At 40.0% G+C, this 9112-nt stretch overlaps 1 protein-coding gene across 2 annotated transcripts in view; it reads left to right on the top strand.

The window, feature by feature from the left end:
- Positions 1–5625: 5625 nt before the first annotated feature.
- The window catches only part of drp2 (dystrophin related protein 2), a 61947-nt gene continuing 58460 nt past the window's right edge, over positions 5626–9112 (top strand). For both annotated transcript variants that reach the window (XM_079669600.1, XM_079669601.1), the window contains exon 1: positions 5626–5742. The gene's annotated coding sequence lies outside the window, so the exon portion shown is untranslated. The remainder of the gene's footprint in view (positions 5743–9112) is intronic.

Genomic DNA, 9112 nt, shown 5'->3' with positions numbered 1-9112 from the left:
AATGCCAACTGTTTTATACTTGCACTGTTAATCCTAAATACTACACAAGGCTATAACAAAATCCTGGCTCCTAATTTGCATTATTTTTATGTTGTTGTTGGCTGCTTTGCCATCACTAAACCAAATTACTTGTGGCATTTTACGAGGGAGGGTGGATGAATCGAAGGATGCTCTGTGTGGCCGGGCTGTTACTGTATCTTTTGTTATTAGTCAATGAATCATGAAGTCTTCAGCAAATAGATTACACTTAAATATGTGCAGAAAATAAGGTTGTTATAAAAGTCAGAAATAATAAGATGAACCAAAAAAAACTTTCAGGAAAAAGAGATCCTGTTATGTCGTGAGCTGGATTTGAACTATAAGAAAGAAAAAAGTCTTTTTGAGTGTTTCATCTTTGCAGTAGAAGAAAACTCATCTTAATTAGCAGGGATTTCAACTGGGGTTTGCTAAATTACCTCTTTTCTGAACCAGGCGTTCCCTCTCCACACATCACTGCACGTTAGGAAGCAATGACAAGGTTGACTTTTAATCAGCGTTGCTTACCCAGTAATTGTAAGGCGGTATGTTCAGTTCTTTCTGTTCATTTTTCCGTAATTAAGTCTAAACACAGCAGATGCATTTGTCAGTAAATGGCTTTTGAAACACAAGGGACTGCCTTTATTTATTGACTTCCAAGAGTTTTTAATTCTTTTTTCACCAACAATGCAGCTGTTGCCACAATATGAACCCCTTTGAGAGGAACACTTTTATGTCTTGGCTAATCCCTAAAATGCCTTTTGATATAATTATAAAGGACTGACTAAGTAATCTGTTTAAGATACAGACTGATATGTTTAAATCCTCTTCAGTGGCGTACTGCTCCGGCTCTCGGCCAGTTGTATTGTCACATACTGTACTGTTTATCCTACACCACTTAAGACTGAAATGACTGCGTTCATCTTAAACAAAACATACCATACTAAACTCTGTCTGTGACAAGGCTTGCACTATGAAGGAACATCATACTGACATGTTGTGTACTTCGTTATATTTTAATGTTTTTACTTGTTGAGTATTTCTTTGAGGTGTATTTGAGTGTTATTAAATGCGCCTCCAAATAAGATATATTATAAATATTAATATATAGAGGTGTATATCACCAATTGTATCATCATTTAAACCCACATGTAGCGACTTCAGGAAACAAAGAAAGTCGATAAGAGGCGGGGTCTGGTCGCAATGGTCTGATACTGTACACTATAAAAAAATGACTTGCTGAGATAAAAAATGCGGTGAAAAATAATGTAATTTAATGAAAAATGTGATGACCAACTTAGCACAACGTGGACATGGGAATTGTGTTAATAATCAAAGCAATCATAAAGTTTGCATTCAACAAAGAAACCAGCGACCCTGTCACCCTCTTTTCCACACACACACACGCGCACGCACACACACAGACACACACACACACACACACGCACGCACGCACGCACACACACACACACACACACACACACACACACACACACACACACACACACACACACACACACACACACACACACACACACACACACACACACACACACACACACACACACACACACACACACACACCTCACACAGGTGAACAGGTGATTATAATTCCTATGAGTGCCGCCCCCATATCCAGGTGACCAATACAAATGCAATCAAACAATAATATCTTATAATAATACAAACCATTACCCGTACAATAAAATGTAAACTACTACAAACGTAATTTGTATTAAAATGCATCACTTTGTATTTTCCATGGCTCCTACACCACAGAATAATTGGATTTCTTGATTACGTTTAGCTTCCCTGTCTGAAAGCCGTTTCTCTGCCTTTTTTCATCTCAAGCATTTTTTCGTTTGCGCACTTTAGATTGCATAGGATGTTCGAACTTTAGAAAACCAATCTCTAAATCAAATCACTTTTGACTGCTTCTGCTTAAGTAATGAGCCTACAGTGTGGTCTTGTGATTGGTATCAGCTTTTTTTAGGAACATTTTATTCTCGCAAAGAAGATGTTTTTGTAGTTTTTTTGATACAGGATTAAATAAATAATTTAATAATTAAAATAATAACATCATCAGTTGCCTGAAAATAGATTCAAGACTGAAACTGTTCTCTTATTTTAACCTTGTTATGCTCGGTTCATTAGTGATTAACATAATTTAACAGATGAATCTCAAGGTGGATATTTGCATACCACATGCTCACACAAACATATTCAAATATCTTTTCCATTATTTAACCTGTTAAAGTCATGTTCCTTTTTTACAAATGTTGGAATACTGGCATTAGAAAGAGTTCAAAGGCTTGGATGGATGTGAAAATCATCACTAAAAAGAGGAGCTGTTGCATCAGAAAATATGTTGTTGTGTGCTGTTACACAAAAATGCTAACAGCAAAAAGTTTAAGCTATTCTGTTTAATATTTGTATATGAAACGCATGCAATATGTAATATTCTGCTTTAATCCGGGCGAAATGATTGGACAGACTTATTACAATCCTGCGAAAGCCACAGAAACATAATATATATATATATATATATATATAAACTTGAGGTTAGAACTAGGGTTATATATATATATAACCCTAGTTCTAACCTCAAGTTTATTGACTCGCTGGTGGGCCAGTCTTACTTCAATCAAACTCAAAGTTTATAACAATGATACAAATATCAAAGTTCCCAAAGCTAGATTTGAGTTTTCTGGCAAAGAAATCCATGTAACGTACTAAACCAAATCAATATCAACGTCTTTGGACAAATTATTTGATGCAAATCTAATCTTTGTACATCTGGTAAACCACAAAGTCTCAAGTAGTGGAAGTATTTTAGTATAGTTCTTCTTTTTTGAAATAGGGTTTGAATGCATTATGATGCACAAGATACCTAGAATGTTTGATATTTGGTGGTGCATAGTGCAGCCATAAGAAAAGTCTTGGACAAAGGTTTCAACATTTCTGTCAGGGTATAACTTAAGCTCATACAAAATAAACAGTCACCGATATAGTTTTGACTAAATTAATGTTTCTTAAGGAAAATAAAAGGGGAAACCAACATTTTATGAGTTGAAAGTGAGGAAGACCACCAGCGTCTCTCCGAGTGTGGGGCCTTAAAGTCGGATTGCTGCACTAAAAACAACCAAAACTCAAACTATGTTATAATAATATTTTTGTCAGTTGATGCTTCACTGCTGCTCTGGAAGCACTTCATTCACCATGCAGTTGAACAAAAACCATAACCATTACTCACCTGATGCTAGAATCAACACAATGAGCATCCTTTAAAGTGTACACAATGAGCATCCTTTAAAGTGTTCACATTGCACTTCCCCACTTCCTCCTCCAGCAATAATAATATTAATGACAGCTGAGCTCTTATTTTACCGCCGAGCTCTCGTTTCAAAGCCAAAAATTAAATATAAAACAAATGTCTTGATGCCACGGTTGTTCCTTGGGGGAATGTGTCTCTGTCATTGAAAAGAAAATAAAGTAGGAAGGGTAATGAAAAATGTAGATGGAGTACGAAAAAATAAAAAACTGCGACCATTACAGTATGCTGTCTTGATGGGAGTACGGTGAGGAGGTGCGGAAGTGAAAGACTTTCCTTTCTCCTGCTGTTCTGTCGGGTGCTTCCAATCACAAATCACCTCGCCACATGTCTGCAGACAAAAGGAGTTGAGCTTGGGAAGAGAGCAGCCATGTTTAATAGGGGGAACAGAAACAGTTTGACAGCTGCCTATGCCCAGCAGGGTTGTGGAGGGTATGGCTGATGGAGTTTTTCTTTCAGTAAGAGTGTGTCTCTGTGCATGCATTCTGTTTAATAGACGCTATTGAAGTGTTCCTCTGTGAACATGTGTGTGTGCTGTATCATTGGAGCTGCTCCAGTCCCTCCAGCAGTGTGTGACGGTTGCAGCTGTGAGGGGATGCTCAGCGCGCTCATCCTGCATCAACAGCAGAGAGGGGACCAAGAGCTGGAGGGTGTGTGTGTGTGTGTGTGTGTGTGTGTGTGTGTGTGTGTGTGTGTGTGTGTGTGTGTGTGTGTGTGTGTGTGTGTGTGTGTGTGTGTGTGTGTGTGTGTTTGTGTGTGTTCCCTTTTCCCCTTCTAACTGGTGGCTGTTGAGGGGCTGTGGGACAGTGGGACAGAGCAGCAGGGAGGCAACAGTCCAACCTCCACTAACCCCCATCAGGCATGAAGCCAAACGCCGGGACACACAGCGACATGCCTCCACACACACACAATGCGCGCTCACTCACAGAAATGCACGAGTACACTTGCAAGGACTCTATTTACCACAAGGCCTCCTGGACACTGATACCCAGAGTCATTGTTAGCTTGGGATCTAATTGTTGAAGTTAAATCAGGGCTCGCCACATTCAAAGTGAATCCGAGGCGCTAAGTTCTGGGCGTGCCTATCAGCACCAGCCAGTTCTTTTGGACGCTGCATAATGGCTTTATCACTTCTGTTAAGTGTTTGTAATTGTGGGTGGAAGAGCATTACAAATCGTTGTTGGCTTAAACCCACTGACAGAAGGATGTGTTCGCAATTACAGTTTTAAATTGGTTCCATTTCAGTACAATAACTCCATCTGTCAGGGCTGATTTATATTTCATTTGTTCTCAATATTTACTTTGAGAAGGAAATGTCCCTAGAAACCTTATAAAGCCGTTGACTCATCCCAAATGAGTTTTCTTACTCTTTATCTTCTCTATTGTTTTTCTTGAGCACTTTTCTTTTCAAAGAAGAAGTGGAATAAATAATTGAATATGACCGCTGTAGTCATGAATACTGGTAAGGTTTTTACTAGCCTTTCTCCTATTTCTTATAGCTTTAATCTAGATCAGTGCTTAACATCTCGGGGCTCCAGACACCTCCAAAGGGCTCCACGGATACATTTGAGGGGTTCAAAAGTTATAAAAGGAATATGAAAGAAAAGCATATTTCTGTTGCACAGATCCTGCTGAATCTCAAGATTTGTATGTGTTTGCATCTTCATGCTATGAACAATGGCAACGCTAACATGTTGATATTTAGCAGTAATGTTAATGTTCACGCAGGCTATCATTTTCTTATTTGCAGTGCATTCTCTGTACAGCTAAGGGTGATTAGATTTGCAGGTATTTGCTGATGAATTGGTTAAATTACAAAGCTTGACTTAATGTTGTTGCTAGAAGAAAGTGATAAACAAACGTTGTGCTGCCGTGGCTTTGACCCTTGTCCTCATTATAAATGTGTACACTGTGGTAACATACTGTACTGCAGCAATGCGAGCATGTGCTGTAGGAACATAATCATTTATTTGTATGTGTGTTTCTCTATGAATCAAGACCATTCGCACGGACATTAGTGCAGTTTTCTTTTTTTGTGCGAGAGTGTGTGTGGGTCGAAGGACGTCAGGCAGATGGCCTTTTCTTCCTGTTGTTCTTCACGAGTGGGGGCCGTGTAGGTGTGGACAGGAATGTACAAGGACAGAGAAGTCTTTGACCAAGAGACAAGTTTCTGCTTATTAGGTCACCCATCTCTCCTCGAAACCCCCTCCCTCCCTCTATCCCCTCCCTGTTTGTTCCTTATATCCCTGAATGCCCGACTTTTCTCTGGATTCTCTACCAAGCCAATCACCAGACAGAGTAAATAATGTCAACTCTCAGTTACCCTATAGTGACAGGTTTAACAGTGTGAGGCTGAGACTGGAATCGAAACGCCACACCAAGACTGCACTTTTAAGGTAGGCACTGCACATGGAGAGAGAACTGCATTCATCTGCAGAGCTCCAGTAATGAGAGTAGATCCCGACTATCTCTCTGCTTCTCAGGGATATCTCAGCTGCAGTCTTGATTCCTTCAGATTCATATCAATGTGTAGACATGGTGTGGTTGCACAGTGGCTTAGATCCTCTGGTGCTTTATCTGCACGGTTAAACTGCCTTTACTCTTTTGCTTTTAAATCCAGCAAAGCGTTGTGTGCTATCTTTTATAATCTTCAACTACTTTGATTTAAAACTCACATATTGTCCGGGAAATGTCCTTCCAGGTTGCCTTGAGTTGTCAAAAAGAGACAGATGTTCTGTGTGCACTGTGTGTATAATTTTAGTCCATTTTTTTAGAAGTGTCAAGCTTTGATTTCTGTAGTCGTGAGCACATAGAGGTGAGAGCTGTAGCCATAGCAGCAAGCAAGACGAATATTGTCTGTGTCACTTTGTGGCATGTCAGTGAAATCTCTGCTGGTTTTTCTGCATCGTTGAAAAACATGCAGCACATGCGCTTGACTGGCCGATGCCACATCTGATCAAGGCCGTAAATAATGCATGTTCGAAGCTTGACTCATGGTTTTGAAGTTTAAAGCGGGAGACAGAGCGACCTGAAGTGTTGCTCTGCGGGCTGGTACGTGCATGATGCAGAGGTGTGCCAACAAAGCGGGGATAATTGAAACGTGTGCATAACCTGATTGTTGTGGACATCATTTCCTTATTGTAATGCCTTTGAATGTTTCTTGCAGTGAAGAAATGTGAACTGATTATTTTTTTCAATATTTAAACAGGTTTATAAATACATTCCACCAGGTGCGATGGTGAATGAGTTTGTCTTTATATCGAACCCTCGTTGCTATCTGAGGCAAAGTTGAAGAGGAAGAGGAGCGATTTGATGTCACCGACAGCGCTGTCTGTCACTCGGTTCCCTTTTCCACAAACAAACCTCTCAGAGCTGTCTTTCACCCGCGGGGTATCCTCTTGGTGTTGGCAGTGATGTGGTTGATGGCTGTCATTGTTCAACTCCATTTCACATCTTAAAGAGGCAGCTTTCCAAAGCAAACAAACAATCAAGCTGCCACTCTCCTCTTAAACATCCCTCTGTCATGTCGAGCCTCTTCTAACTTGTTTCAATGTTTTATTCACTAACACGGCAGTGAAGTGAATCAAATGTGTACACAGATATGAAGGCGTTTAGGATATTATTTTTAGAAGTTTAGAAGCAGGTTATTTCAGCTCAAGTAAGGTCCTGGAAGTGGAAGAGTTTGCTCTTATTACCAGCGAAGGGGATTCAGACTGTGAGAGCAGGAGAGATGAGCTGATTAAGACTAACCCATACTAACATGGGCTGTCTGAGGGAGAAAAGGGAGGGAAGGAAGCAGAGAGATAAAAGGAGACAGGTGAGGAAGAGATGGTGGTGATTTCAGGTGAGGTGGTCTGTAGAACAAATTAAAAAAAGTAGAGAGAAGAATGGATGTGTTCAGACAAGGAGGAGGCGTGAAAAGAGAGAGGATGCAGATAAGGAAAGGAGAGCAAGTCTTTCCCTCTATCTCACTAGGGGATTCGTTCACTCAAACGTTGACACTGCAACAAACGCTTTCCTGGTTCATTTCGAGCTCAATTTGTTTTAGACAAACCACCTGAGCTCGGTAGAGAAGCACTTAAAGGTAAGCAGTGAGTGAGTTAACCCTTTCATGGTCCCACCCTTTGGAAGATCTTCATTTGGAAGGGCTTTCTTAACTTCTTTTGGCACTAACAGCTAATAATTATCTTTATTTTTAACAGAGTATGCTGGTTTTTTATTATAATCCACCCTCAAATGGTAGATATTTGTATTTACTGTACAGCCAAGGTACACAACACATTATTAGACATATCATAAGCATACGGGATGCTATAATTGATTCTTGTCTTTAGTGATTTTCCTTTTTATTATTTTCCTGATTCATCAAATAAGTCTCTAAAACTTAAACGAAGAAAAGTGTTGAAAATATTTTAGTTTTTCACAGCAAACAGTCTAAATGTATTTAGTTATACTAATCACAAGGTATTTTCTTCAAGACATCACATTACATGATAAAGGGGTTGTGTCTTGATGACTTAATACCCAATTGAGTCTAGTGTGTGTGTGTGTGTGTGTGTGTGTGTGTGTGTGTGTGTGTGTGTGTGTGTGTGTGTGTGTGTGTGTGTGTGTGTGTGTGTGTGTGTGTGTGTGTGTGTGTGTGTGTGTGTGTGTGTGTGTGTGTGTGTGTGTGTGTGTGTGTGTGTGTGTAATAACTACATCTGAAAGCAGAAGTCTAGGGCAAATCATTGAAAGCAAATATTATATTCTTTGCAAGCTCTTGCGGGCCACATAAAATGAGGTCGCGGGCCGGATTTGGCCCCCGGGCCTTGAGTTTGACACCCCTGCCTGTTGATGGATGGTTGCTCCTGTACAGGTTATAGGTTGAGTCCTTCAGCATGGAAGAATCAGATTGACCAGTTTAAAAAGCAACATGATACAAGCTCCTGTTATATTGTGTGTGTGTTATAAGGCTGGAGGTGTGTGTTGAGAGGCCCAGTTGTTGTCGAGGTAAAGGTTGTGAAATGAACAGAAAAGACAGAAAGCCTCTGGATGCCCTGTGACAAAACACAAGATTTATCGTGACCTGTGAAAGGTAAAAGCTTCTTCTGCCACTCGTTATGCTGTTTGTGTATGTACAGTATGTGTGTGCTTGTCTGTGTGTGTGTTTGTGTATGTATGTGTGTGCTTGTCTGTGTGTGTGTGTTTGTGTATGCCTCCTTGATTTGTTTGTCCATCAGGGGGATTGCACCTCTTCAAATGTAGCCTCCCGTGCCCCTCACTCTAAAAGTATGTGAGAAAAGAGGCTTTTTGTCTGTGTTTTTTTCCTTGAGTTCAATGGAACGGAATAATGGGATGAAACTGCTGTTGTCTCATGGTTTTCAATCTTCTACACACGGGACACAGTTACTCAATTTGACTCTTTCTTCCCTAACTATAAATCAGATAAATGGCACCTTTCATTACGTTTTAACCAACATGTTCAGATTTGTTTGACCTATTGTTGGCAGCAGAAACTAGCTTTACACAAAACATCACACTATGTCACCTCAAGGTTCATATTGTAACCTTATAATCAACAAGCTGGTTATTTATTCACCCAGCAGGCAATGGGGCAACATTATCTTCCTTTTTAAGTGTTGTTTCTGTTCATTGCTTTCAGAACATGAGGGACGTAAGGGGCTGTGTTGGTGGATATATAGTAAATGTAAAATAGTTGATACTTTAATATGAAATATGATTTGACTGGTCTGTTAAATCACAGAAGCCACCATTTTATCTTTGGCT

The sequence above is a fragment of the Notothenia rossii genome (assembly GCF_949606895.1).
Source record: "Notothenia rossii genome assembly, chromosome: 3".
NCBI lineage: Eukaryota > Metazoa > Chordata > Actinopteri > Perciformes > Nototheniidae > Notothenia > Notothenia rossii.
This window is presented reverse-complemented; position numbering and strand designations above follow the sequence as displayed.